This window comes from Elephas maximus, chromosome 21 (genome assembly GCF_024166365.1).
Source record: "Elephas maximus indicus isolate mEleMax1 chromosome 21, mEleMax1 primary haplotype, whole genome shotgun sequence".
Classification (NCBI taxonomy): domain Eukaryota; kingdom Metazoa; phylum Chordata; class Mammalia; order Proboscidea; family Elephantidae; genus Elephas; species Elephas maximus.
The window spans coordinates 78,700,031-78,714,812 of record NC_064839.1 but is presented as its reverse complement, the minus strand read 5'-3'; positions in this window follow the sequence as shown (position 1 = coordinate 78,714,812).

Genomic DNA, 14,782 nt, shown 5'->3' with positions numbered 1-14,782 from the left:
GATCGAATAACTGAAAGAATACAACTGTGACACACACCTTTCCTGAGTTTAAACAATGCAGTATTCCCTTGTTCTGTTCAAATGACTTATTTAGTTTTATATAGCCAATCTGATTTTAATAATTGGCTGGAGTGCCAAAACATTAAAATACCATTATATAAAAAAAAAAAGTATTCTTTTTGATGTCTTCCAAGTTGAAAGACAGTTTGTTTCATTAGAATGAGATATTTTTGATCATAATGAATATGGAAGTAGTAAACAATCTGAAGAGCCTGAGTTTGAGAGCCTCCACTGTGTGTGATATTTGGGTGAGAGACCTGAAGGCTTTAGTTAGATGAAACCCTAAAGTCATGAGCAGGTGCAGGGACCTACAGTTCTAATACTTCAGATCCCATTGACCTGCATGTCCATGAACAGCCAGTGAGCGGCGGAATCAGGCACTTACAATGAGCCTTCGTAAGTGTGGCTTTAAAAGAGAAAATAAAATTATCTCACACAGATTTGGTCTACATGTATTCTCCCATGCATTTTTCATAATGAGCCTTTAAGTCCTTAAAATAGATGATTATGGCATAGTGAAGTTACATAGCTCAGTAAGTTCACCCCCACTTCAGCATGTAGCTGGAAGGTGTTAGGTGTCATTGTCTGTAATCACAAAGCGAGCTTTACCGAACTCTGTGGTTTGCTCATGGGTCAGACTTGCCATTCATCTGAGGTGGAATTCTTCTCCAGTGCAGACACATTCTTTTTTATATTTAAAAATGAGATAACCACGTGTAATATTAATAAAGCAATAAAGAGATGCTCTGAGAAAGCAGACGAACTGCTTCCTGGTACACCCAGACCCAAGTCATTCAGAGGTACAGGTTTTCACTTACGGTGTTTCTATTTGGTATTTCAAAACTCCTCAGTCTCTGCAGTAGCACTTTAAAACATGTTTATAATGAAATCCTGAGAAGGTAATTCGTCCAACTGCAGTGTGAATTGGAGTAGGTTTTATAGCAGTTTTATTGTGAAAGAAGTTCAAAAAGGCAAAATGAGTCATATGTTACAAAAAACACGGAATTGGGTAATATCAAATCACCCTTCCTGCTAAAGGAATCTCAAAGCTCTTTAAAAACAATGACTGCAGTGAGGACAGGCATTGGCTAAGCAAATGAGAAGGACGTTGTCTGATGAACTGCGGGTCACCTCGGGTCCCATAGTCAAAACAGCTCCTGGGTGAGAGCCACAGCCTGCTGGCCTGGGCACCAGGGTATAAACAAAACACAAGGATTTCTGAAATAGTTTGGTTACTTTCTTATGTTTCACTATTTAGTTAACAAATGGTCAAATGTAGACTACACATCCCTTGGCCACAATTTTCCACAGATTAGCTTTTAATTTTCAGCCAGTGGTCTTACCTACTGCTGGTCTTAACATAGAAAGTGAGCAGCGATTCCTATTGGAATGAAATGTTATGGAAATATTTCATCGTGGGATGGCTTTCTGCAGATGTTTTCACTTTATTTTCTGTTTACTCAGCCTTGCAGGGAAGCCAATATTAGTAACATACATGATATAATTCTAGTTTTTTTTTGACTGCAGAAATCATTTCAAAAGGTATCAAATTGCACTGAAGGTTATGTTTATATAGCAAAATTGCACAGCCAATTTGCACAGAATGAAGGGAAATCACTAGCTTATGTGCTTCATGAGTTACTTGTATAACGACGGCCAATTTTTCTGGTGAAAATAGTAGTATGACTGTATTTATGTATATGGTTGCAAGGGAATTTAAAGTTAAGGACTAAATCTGGATTTATTTTAAATTTGGAGTGACCCAAAGTTCCACCATTTGCAGAATAATCTCATTTAAAATGATACACTAATGTTTACAGTTGTCATGTATGATATTTATTCATACTATAGCATTTCCTCAAATTTCAAAAGTATAACTTGTATAAAAAGTAATGTTTGATCCTCTACCAAAAAGTACACGTACAAAATACAATACTCCACAGTATACTACAACAATAAGCTAAAATAGAGAAGAAAAGAAAAAAAATCAATGGTTTAGTAAGAAAAGAGAGCTTGGTTTAATTTATATACCTAGTTTGAGCAAAATCCTATTATGGAGATATTTTTATGATTTTATGGAAATGAAGTCTAAATAGTTCCATGCCACTGAGACTCTTTAAATTAGCCTTTTCATTGTCATTTACATGAAATACTTACCTAAGCCAATATAAACTCTAGAGTAAGGAGAAACTATTGTGTGTGCCTGTGAGCGTGTGTGTATGTGTGTCTATGTGTGTGTGTATGAAGGAGAGAAAGGCAGAGAGACACAGAGTGGCAGAGAAAATGCACAAGCCCTTCTAAAAACACAAGAAAGAAATTTTTTGTTTAAAAGAGACACTTGAAACATATTCCTTCTAAGTATCATTGTTTCCAAGTTAAAAAAAAATTATTACACAAAATATTTATATGTTATTCTGGGCTGTATTTCCACATTTTTGTGATAATATTGATAAAAACATACTTTCTTTTGCTCAGAGAATACAGAAGACAAATATTTCTTGTCTATTGTCCACAAAGGATAACCAACATGGAATAAGGACAAATTACACATAAAACAATCCTGTAATGTATTTGAAAAGATGAGAATGTTTGGACACTGATTTCAAACCTATTAAAGTTTGAAGAAACCTAAGAAAAAAGCCTATTTTTTCAGTGATTAGCTCTGAGCATTCACATTCGCCTCAGTACTTCTTTGCCAAGATGCACAACTAAGAAGGTAATCCCACACAGTTCGTACTGACTTTTTAAGGCTTGCTGATTATTAATACCACTATTTAAACTGATTTACAAAGACATTTTCACAAATGTGCTAAAAAAAACCCAACAATATAAAAAAGCAAGAGTATTTTAGAATTCTCTGTTAAAAAGATAAGAAGTGAGAATTTTTCCTTTATATTGTGTCTTCAACAGAATTACCCTCCCCCTTTAAAAAAAAAAAAAAAGAACAGTATTCAGGAGGATTTTACTTTGGGGTTCAGATACCTTTCCCTTTCTAGACACCTAAAGTAAAAACCATATGAAACACAAGCAAATAAAAAACGTGCCTTCTGAATTCTTCTTTTAAGGTTACTGTTTCTTTACAAATTTAGATTACCTTTGTAATATTTCAAACCTCATTTAACCCACTTCTTATTTCACAACACCCATCATTGTTTGCAAAGCACTTTGACTGCATTATGATTAAGTGTACAATTTTTAACAGTGTTATTTTCACACTTTTTCAACAGAAGCACTCAAAGGAAGCTAAGTTACTCATCAATAGCCTACACCCATAAGGATATAGTGATTATTCCAACTCTGCTTTTTTTTCTTAGTCAATATCTTCCTGAAGCTCTGTTTCAGCTACGTACAGAAAAAACGCATGTCCTGTCTTTCTCCATTAGCAAACACTGCACAAAAAAGGGTTACAGTTTATCTTTGTGAAGATTTCTCTTAGGAGCTTTTTAAAAACTGTGGGCATAGGCAGAAATGTGTATAGCTATGATGTCTGCTTTCATACTTGTAGCAAGATTCTTTTTAATGTACCTATTAAGTGGGAGCTAAACAGTTTGAATGTTGAAAGGAAGTGGCATGCAATTGATGTATAGTTCAACAGTCAATGGAATGTGGAGCTCATTAAATAGATACATTTTATGTAGCATCTTGAATTGCAGAGTTCTGAAACCTCGGTGCTTACATATTTCCAACTATCTATGCTAGTTAAAAATAATTAAATCTAAAAATAAAGGCCAAAAAAAATCAAACGTAAACATGCAATATCTCTACTCTCCCCAACATAACTCACTAAAATGTGGGCAAACGGAAGCTTTGAATTCAGCCTCAACACAATACGATGATTTATGTAAGGGAGAAATTTGATTTTAAGTAGTTACAAATTGTAGTCGTTTTTAATAAGCACATATGATCTCCTGAGAGATGCGATGTTACCGCAGAATCTGCGGTGCCAGCAACAAAACCCATTGCTGTCAGGCTACCCAAACACAGAGAGGATCGACTTGTTCAGAGCTGGCCCTAGGGGGAGCAAACTGGGTTCTCCTCTAGGGCACACACATTTTGGAGAAGGGATGGGATTCACGCGCTTACTGTAGGTGTTGCCGTTGTTTCATCTAATCACCTGTGGCTGTCTTTGCCTAGCTTCCAGGAGGCTGCAAAACTTCATGCTTAGAGGCTGCATCAAGACATCTTGACACAAGCTTGATATAGGTGCCTCAGGGCAGCCTTGAAGCACAGCTAAGGTTACTGTGGCTAAATGAATGAAACTAGACAGAAAAATGGCCCGTGGCTTAGAAGGAGCAAGGTGATTCTTGGCAGTTTCATGCATAAAATTTTTAGGGGAGGTGGTCTCATAGGCATGGGTTTAGATGTCTGTGGAGTCTAAGCTGACTTTGTCTCCGACAGTTGCTGTATTTGTTTTTGCATTTAACAGTGTGGCCATGTTAATCTATAAATTCGCCTATTATTTAACAATTTGTGGACCCTCTATCATGCTTTCATGTTATCTAGTCCTGAACTAATCCCATCTAGAACACTCCCTGAAATCATAACCCTGTTATCTGATTTCAGTCTTAAAGGAGAAAAAACAATCCAGAAATAGATGTGATTTTTAAGCAACCGTTTTAATGAACACATGAAATGAATTGGGGATTATTATATAAATTAATGTCATTTTTTCAGTATTCGAAAATAAAAGTACAGGAAACAAAACAGAGAAAAGTAAACATACTGCAACAAAACTCATGGTGAGCTATTATCACCATAAAAAAAAAAATAGGGAAATAAAAATGATCATTTAAGAAGGTGCAAAGTTTCTGATCATTCATTCATTCAGTGGTGTATCTCTGGAATTATAGTATCAATTTAATAATCCAAGGAAAACAACAACAACAACAAAACACACCCAGGACGTAGTAGCTGATTCACAGTCCCCTGGCTCAGAGACCAGGCTTTTGTAAACTTGGAGAAGGAAAACCCCTGTGGGTTTGTGCAGCACTGAGGGGCTTGTACAGCCATCGTGAAAGCTATCTTGAAACCACCCGTTCGCATATCCAAAACTGCAGAGAATTTTCTCTCTAAAATAGGTGTAGAAATGTACTGGAGCTGATGGCTATGCAGGCTGCCAGCGTGAGGAAAGCAATTCTCCCCTGGAGCTAAACATACATTTTTTGCTGCTTCTGGAAGAAAATGAGAGCAAAGGATGAAAGAGGCACTGTTGTACCTTATCTGTAAGGAGTGAGCCTTTTAGGGCTCAAGGGAGAGTTAAACCTACTGTGCTGTTTTTCATTTGTCCGTTCTTTTTCCCTGTATCCCAGGTAAATCAGGAATATGGAATCAACTTATTTTATTTCTTTTACCTCTACAACCTGCACCACATAATTCTGCTTTGTAATAATTACTAGGGCTAAAAGAAAGGAAAAGGTATTGTAGTTATCAGGTGGCCCAGGTAAAACAACCAGTTTTGGAGGAAATCATTTTTTTTGACATGGGAAGGGAGGTTGACAGTGTTGAAAATATGAAATTGCATCAGAGTTTACTGAACTATAAACTCAAACATCTGACATCATTCAAGAAAATTCCGGGAAAAAAAATACTACTATTCACTTTTTCCATCAAGCAGGATAATCTGCATGTTGACAAATACCAACAGCCTTGAGTGCTGGACTATGACTTTTTAGTGAAAACTACTTTTGTTTTTGAAAAATTATAGACCCTAGCAAGCATACAGAAAAATAGTAGGGACTAGTAGATGTTAGCCACAGGCTGGGCGTTGTATTGGTTACTTTCCAACATTACTTTTTAATCGCTCATGACAACTCTGACGTAGGTCATATATATTATCTGCGTTTTACGGGTAAAGAACCTGCACAGATAAAAGGGAAGGAACCTGCAAGCGGCCTTACAGCAACTATGTGACATCTCTGTCCGTGATATTTCAAAATGACAGAGATCCGTCACGAGATTATATATCAGGTTAAAATAAACCAGTGAAAAGGCTTGCTGGGGTTTAAATATTCGTAAACTATAACGGGAGATAGAAGGCAGGTATCTTCTTTCTGAAATGTGAGCAGAGACTAGAAAGAAATGCAATAAGAAAGGAATGCAATCAGTTCAGTATTTTTCAGTAACATTAGGTTAAACTCTCAAGAGCCATCAAAAAAAAATCTTAGTTAAAATAAAAATTGCATTTATTGGAATGCTAAATGACATCAAATGAAGTCAATAAGTACGTTTTGATACAGCTATAAATGTAGACAGGTATAAAACATGTTTACATACATGACAAATCTCAGGCTGCAAATGTTAAGCCATTACATTGTAAAGCCCTGCAAATATCAACAGTACTCCATGAAATTAGCCAAATGTCCCAGTGAGAAATACCAGACGCAATCAACATCCAGGAAGGAGCAAGAGAGAGAGAAGATACGAAAGTGATGCGCGCACACGTGCCATGTGACTGGGGCGCTTTTAGTGCAAAAGAAAACCTAAGCCCTCCGTAAAGGCAGAGAAGCTCACCAGAATTAATGGATAATAATAAAAAATAATCTGTAGACAGGCAGCTGCATAATGTAAACTAATGGAATAAAGTATTCTTTAGTGGCTGTACAGAAGTACTTGGGGGACATTAGACATAGATAATATAACTGAGAAATGATCTTTTATTGGAACAATGAGGAAGTATACACAAAGCCTTTTAATTGTACACATTAACCACACAGTTTTACCTCCTTTGAATAATTTTAATTAACTAGCAGCAACACTAACAACCATAGAATTGATTTGAAAAATATAAATATGCTTTTGGTGACCACTACTAAACTGAAAAGATTCAAAAAGCTTAGGGGGCAAATGTAAGTAAATATAGAAAGGTAGTTTTTAAAAGCTCAGCTCATGTCTATATGTGCAAAATAAATTAACTGTGATTCCTCGTGTTGATTTCCTAGACCTGTCTTAATATACAGACCGGTGGTCTTAGATGCATTCAGTTAAAATGATTACTACCAATCAGAAGTTTGGCAAAAAACAAAACAAAACCCCGTTGCGATAGAGTCGATCCTGACTCACCGCGTCCCTATAGGACAGAGTAGAATTGCGGAGCAGCTGGTGGATTAAAACAGTCGACCTTTTGGTTAGCAGCCCAAAGTGCTTAGCCGCTGCACAACCAAGACTCCAAAATAAGATGATTATTTATAGAGCCATCTGAGTGTCCACTTTTGTGATTATCAAAAAAAACCAGTGCCGCCCAGTCGTTTCCGACTCATAGCAACCCTCTAGGGCAGAGTAGAACTGCCCCACAGTTTCCAAGGAGCGCCTGGCAGATTCGAACTGCCGACCCTTTGGTTAGCAGCTGTAGCACTTAACCACTAAGCCACCAGGGTTTCCGACTATCAAAAGAGCTCATAATTAAAGGGAATTCACCAGCTTGTGTTAAGTCAACAGGAGTTTGTTAAAAACAAAAACTCCTCAGGTCTCACTTTCTTACCACTTGATTATGTTTAGTCACAAAAATGATAGTAAACAATAGTGATTTTATGCAAATTCAAAATTCACTAATTGTTTTCTGCAACTACTGTAAATACGACAAAAAGCTTTGTGTGGATATACATATTATATTACAAATTTTATATACAATATTATTTTATCATGTGTCACAAAGTGAAGAATGCATATTGCCAATTAATTTTCAAAAACTTGTTTTTACTGTATAAAGATGCTGTGAACCATAAAACTAAACTTTAAGGATTTTTTTTCAGTTGGTATATCATCATTCCTCTTAATATTTCACATATCACACAAAATCAAATCAAATAATATCAAGAAGAGTCCAACGGAACGCGGTTTCGTAACATCTCAGGGGGAAGTGCTTCATAGAGCAGAGAGCACGGGCTTTAGACTAACTGAACTTGCGTTCAGAGATTAGTTCCACAGGTTAGAGATCTTGAGCAAGTCAATTGACCACTCTGAACCTTGGTTTAATCAGGTATAAACAGAAAAATACCATTTCCTTTACTGAAAATAAGATTAAAACAGATAATATGTGCATTTCTTTCATTCAGCATTCAATGAATAGTGATTGAACATCTAGTATGTGCAGACACCACTCGAGGTGCTGGAAGACACAGTCTTGAAGGTAAAATCCAGCCTCAGGGAGCTTATATTCCAATGGGGAAGCCCAAGAAGGGAGACAGCATATAAGCGCACACACACGTCTCTATATTATCTATCTAGATATCTATGTATCTACACCCAGTCAAACCAAACCAGTTGCACTGAGTTGATTCCAACTTATGGCAACCCATGTGTTACAGAATATAGCTGCTCCATACAGTTTGTTAGATATAATCTTTATGGGAGCAGATAGCTAGGCTTTTCTTCCACAGTGCTGGGTGGATTTGAACTACCAACCTTTAGGTTAGTAGCTGATCGCAAGCTGCTTGTGCCACACAGGGACCTTGTCTACCTACATACACATTCAATAATGGTGTAATGTTGGGAACAAATGCAATGAAGGGGGGCAGTGGCAGGGTGAGAGATATTATATGCTTAGATTCTCTACAAATATCAGTACATCTTTGTTTCTTTCTTTCATCCCAGCCTTTTGAGCTTCCTCTCCCAAGGCTCATAATTAAGTTTAAAGACACACACCCCAATACCATTTTGGTAATGAGGCAAACTGGATGCTTGTTGTGGCTATGTCAGTGAGTAGCCCTGTGTTCAAGAGCATTTTTCTAAGGTTATTTATTTTCCTTCTGTATTGCCATTCTATTCATTATTGTTCAAGCATATTGAGGTGGAAGGTGTGCTGTGTCTTTGAATCTCTCCACCACATTTACTCAACTCGCCGCCCAGTATTTTGAAGTGCACATGAATGTGTGGTGTATAGTGCATGATTATACGGCTTAGTTAAACTGTGCACAGTAAGACAAAAGTACATGGAAAAGCTAGGAGAATTAACTTTTACTTCTCAAACAGTTCTCCCTAATCAACTACCACCTTGTTCTTTGTCTTAGACTGTGGTTCTTCACTTTTCTTCACCAAGGCTCCCTCTTTTCTATTTTTGCCAAAACACCACGTGTTTTTGAGGATTTGGTTGGCCAAATAAATTTCATTATTTAAGTGATCGTTTGTCTTGTTCTCTTAAAATTGCTATGCTTATATATGTCAATCACAGTTTCTTACCACTTGAGTTTGCCAATGTTTTAAGTCAATAATTGAGTTGATAACATTCTGGACAAAAATCATAACCTATTGTTTGCTTTAAGCTTCACTGTTGTGAAGATGGAATTATATATATATATATACAATTTCAAACAGAGTAATACAGTCAGTGCTCAATAAATCTTAATAATGGCCATCTTTTCTTCTTCAACATGAGCTCTTGCAATAGATTTCCAACTTGGTTTTCTCTCTCCCATCTTACCCAGCAGTATTCTATCCTCCATCTGTCATGATGTAATCTTTCTAAAATATAAATGTGGACATATCACTCCTTTTAATTTTTTCTTTTTTATTACTTGATCATGAAACACGAAGTCCTTAGCAAAAGGGTCACTCCCAGCTGAAGCTGCTCCCACCTTTTTTCTTTTTTGCTTCTCTGTGGCAATGATAATACTCTTTTAGAAGTTATCATTTTTCAGTTTTTGTTTCCTGCATTACATTGTGAAGAACTCAGAACAGGGGACATATGTTATTCACCTTTTGGCACCTAAGAGATATTAAGTAAATGTTTGGTAAATGAGTGGACAGTTGATGGCAGTTAGACTAACCAAACGTGCTAATTGCTAGTTACAGAGCAGACACGATTTTTTTTTTTTAATTTGCTCTTAATAATCTGTTTAGTTAAAAGTTTCTTTTATTAGGTGTAAACCCACATAATATGTTCAAACAACATATTTTTCTGAAATACTTTAGTGGTTTAGAAAGATTTTGTTCTTCAGACTCTATCAGTCAGGAAGTCTTTACTAGTAAGTGGTCATCCCCAAACACAACTTTCTAACTCTTCTACACTATTTCACTTATTCTCTTCCTCACCTGGAAGGATGTGGTATACACATGTGAATATATACCACTTAAATCCATCTTCAGGCAAGGACTCACTGCCTAGCTGTGCAGGACTTGGTCAGAAGATAGCCTTCAGGGCTTTAACAAGATCAGCTTCAGCTTCAGAAGGCCTCAGCTTCAGAGCCTAAGGTCAAATCTACCCCACTCCTGGTGGCCAACTGAGGAAAGATCTAAATACCCAGCCATTTTGGCCTTTGATGCAGTACACACTGGAGAGTAATACTGGCTCCACACATCCTGCTGGGTTGGCTAAGACTTTGTCAGGCCCAATTCTGCCTGCTCCACCTTCCCTTCACAAGTGTTGGTTGTAAACAAGCACCTTGAACCCAAACTCCATCTCAGCATCTACGTCCAGTGAACCCGACTTGCAACAAGTGGTCTTCCTTCTGTCCTCTCCTGATAGCATATTCTATCACTTCCCTGTTGACTCACATTTTCCAGGTCTGCTTTGGCTGACATGACAGAAGGTGAACGTACCCTACTCTACAAGCATTTAACTACCTTTGTAATTCATTTTGAGAAAGATTTTCTTCTGTTGCCCTATGACTTTTGTGGGTATGTATATTTTTTTAATCCATCGAAGCTGTCCAATTAACTTTGTAAAGTCAGAAATTATCTCAGATATTTTCCTCTATCTGTGGCAGGTAATGCAATACTTATAAGAAAGAATTACTTAATAAATATTTACTCAATGGAAAGCAACATATTTTAGAGAATACATATATCAATGATTTCCTTTTTTCACATTTCTCCAAGCCACATTCAAGAGAAATTGGTTAGTCTAAATGGGACAACTTCCTTTGTATATTTTTAAAATATTTATCATTTCAATACTGCACTTACCTGGAAGTTCTGAAAAGAAAAACGTCTTGAGTTTAGAGATGAAGTAGACTAAGCCATTTTTGGTTAAATGTATGAATATAAATTGAGGTATAATTTTTAAAATCCCACAGCCAGAGGTAAGAGGAAATACCAATTAATAGGAAGATAGCACTGGATATTGTAGTAAAATGAAGTCTAAGCAAGACACTAACAAACACAAAAATATCTTTAAATTATACTGGACACCATCAATTCCATTTGGTTGTGATGTACGAAGTCAAACGTGGGGCTTTAGGAAGCACAAAATAAAGTATGTTTTCAGTAGCAAGATCAAAATATTTTAGGTGGCTAAAAAGGAGCCTTGGTGGCCCAGTGGTTAAGAGCTCAGCTGCTAACCAAAATGTCAGCAATTCAAATCCACCAGCCACTCCCTAGAAGCCCTATGGAGCAGTTCTACTCTGTCCTATAAGGTTGCTACAAGTCAGAATTGACCAGATGGTAACAGGTTTAATTAGCATACATAACAAACGTACACTTTATTCACAAGGATAAATCATCCCCTCAAAAGACGGGATGGTCCACTAATTATATATTAACAGAAATGAGTAGGCGTGTGTGTGTTTTCCCCACGAAAGGCTGGGAGAATATTTGTTGTAATGTTGATTCTCACTCAATTCCTTAGAAGCTTTACGTTAAATCTAGGAATTTTGATGTAAGTTGGCAAAACTTAGATTTAAACCTTAAGATAAAGAACAAACAACAACAACAAAACAGTGTGCAAGAATTCTGGCTTTTACCTACACATGATATTAAATTGACTTTCTCTTCAAACTAAAATAAATGTGTGTCCCTAGAAACAGAAGGCCTACTTCAACTTCTGACATGTGTCCTGTTGATTAGAAAAGACTGTGCTCCAGCTGTGGCAAGCTCCTTTTGTGCCTCTCAGAGTTGAAACACACACACCCTCTCTCCCTCTCTCTCACACACACTCTTTGTCCTTGAAACTCTTAGTAACTCTGCACATTGTTTGAGGAAATATTAAATTTTCATTTTTTTAACTGTCCCTTTTTTCTTTATTGCTACTTAGAATGGTGTAATATTTGTATCAAACTTCCCCCTTCAGGTTAGGGAACTAATATGTAATTTTAATTCTTTGGATATCACTTTCTTGCATGATAAAACTGACTTTTGTCTGAAATATACGGTTTGCAGGTTTGTAGATAACCCCTGCGTTCATTCCTTTCTTGATAATGCTTTTACATACAGGCAAGATAAGCTTAAAAATGTGCTTAATGGGGAAACTGATTAGCTGATGGCCTTTCTATGGGTGAACTGCATTTGAATTGGTAATCACTTATAGACACAGAAAATAAAAGCTTGGACTGGAGTCCAAGGTGATGTAAAGCCCACCTTTCTTTTCCTTTGAACATATAGGAGAAGAATTCCTTTGTTCTCCCTTGACACTTTGTCTTTGGAAAAGGAGCAGAGGTCTAGGAATAGGCTAAAAGAATAAATAAATATATTTGATATATTATTCTATGTAAGAGACTCTCAAAAGATGGATATGTGTTGTTATCTTCACAAACAGTCTACCATGTTTTCTAAAATACTTTACCATTACATTGTAGTCCAAGGGAAGAGGAATTTCCCCTGAGATAAGAGCAACAGCACTCTTTGAAAGTAATCCCTGGTATGAGGGTTAGAAAGATACCTTGAAGCTTCCTTTCTTTTATCTTATCACATCTTCGCTCCCACACAGGAGTGTGACTGATAAGTTCTGTTTAAAAGAACACCACACTGGAGCTGCACAAACAGAAGCAAAATTTCTTCCCAGCTTGTTATGAGGAGCAGAGAAGGAGACACTGCCCCTCACTAACTCTTGGAAAGTTTATATAATTTAGGAGGCTGAAATGTCCCATTTTTAGATGATGTGCTTAAACCTGGCAAGAGCAAGTCGTTACAGATTTGAAGTGAGTATTTTCACTTTAGCAGAGCTAAAGCATGCTCTTGTGCAAACTGCACCAAGAAAGCTTCTACAATTCAACAACAGTGAGACTTTTCTGGTATGTAAAAATTCGAGTACAAAAGAGAGCGGCCAAAGACACATCTCATCTTTGGTGTTCAGCATTCTCTGTTTTAAGAAAAGTAGCAATTAGATGTCACAGGAAGAACTAACTCTGAGGTCTGCTTCAGAAGATGGACTTGAACCCAAGCTCCATGGTCTGGAGACAGGGAGGAGGGTTTCTGAAACTCTCACTTTCATCTGTGAAGAAGGATGCTGGCTTGATAGTTTGTTTTCTGCTCAAGTGAAGTAACACAAATGAAGCAACTCATTATTTCTTTCAACAATGAAGTTAATATAAAATCATGCAGTAGAGTGATTCATGAGCGCCATTATGAATATTTAGAAAACAACAAACAAAGGAATGAAAAGAATGGACTTAGATGTTGACTGAGAGTAGATATCATTGAGAAGAATAAGGATTTTGGTGAACACAAGCCGTTCTTAAAATGATCCGAAATGTTCTTTTGCAAGTTTAATACATAAAAAACATAATCGTCAATTAAAAAATGCAGACTTTAATGTTTTGATCATGTTATAAGACCTAGTTGAAATATGAGGCGTTGGTGGTTCTGGGGTAGAATTCTTGCTCTCCATGCAGGAGACCCAGGCTTGATTCGTGGCCAACGCACCCCGTGTTCAGCTACCACTTGTCTGTCAGTGAAGGTCTGAGTGTTGCTTTGATGCTGAAAAAGTTTCAGTGGAGCTTCCAGACAGAGTCAGACTAGGAAGAAAAACCTGGTGACCTACGTCTGAAAATCAGCCAGTGAAAACCCTTTGGATCACAAAGGTCTGATCCACAAGCTCTTTTGGGAATGGTACAAGGCTGGACAGCATTTTGATCTGCTGTGTATGGGGTGGCCTTGAGTCAGAGGCTTGGTAGTTAACAACACCACCAACGGCTTAAAATACATGTTTCCTAAAGGGAAAGGTTTAAAAAACTGAAAAAGATTGTAAGAATTGCTTAAAAGGAAGAGAAAAATCAGATGTCAAATACTAGGGAAACGATGTAGCTTTATTAACTAGAGATAGGAAATGAGGCACATTTGTCTTGGACGCTCTTTGGGTCATTTAATTACAAAGTCACCAGAAGGACCTTATTCTAAAATGACCTTACTTATAAGGTAGTTACGTGGCATAGACTCAAGGACATTATTACAGCAAGGTTCGTAGCAAATCATTCGTGTCCATTTTCTTTAATAATCTATTAGGGGCCTGTGTTAGGGCGAAAAGAGGCATTTCTCTTAAATTCTTCTATAATTCAAATTTATCAATGTGGACTAACCCTGTGGTCAATTAAATCTGAAGTAGTGCACTTTTTATGTTTCTTGAATATACTGGACTTGAAAGCAAATATTATTTTATGATATGTTAATAACACAAGGATTTTACTAGTAGTATTTAGTGGAGCATAAAGGCAGCTAAGGCCCTATTTGCACAACAGCGGAACGGATCTAAGAGCGATTCCAACCATAACTCTTAGTCAAACACTTCAGCAAAGCCCACCTACATAGCAGAATGCTCAGTAGAGATCTGGGAATATTTTTTTAAAGTTATGACTGGAATATGTCTCCAAAATGTTCTTCTGTGTATAGATGACAGATCTGAACTGCAGATTAAAAATCACAACAAGTGTTTTTAATTTGTTGAAATCTGAAAAGAATCTTATTTGTAACTGAGGCAATTTTGTTTTCCCCCAAATCCTAAAAGCCATTTCCAAAAAAAAAAAAAAACTGAAACTTTATTTTCTTCCTGAAATCTTTGAACCATACAAATTTTAAA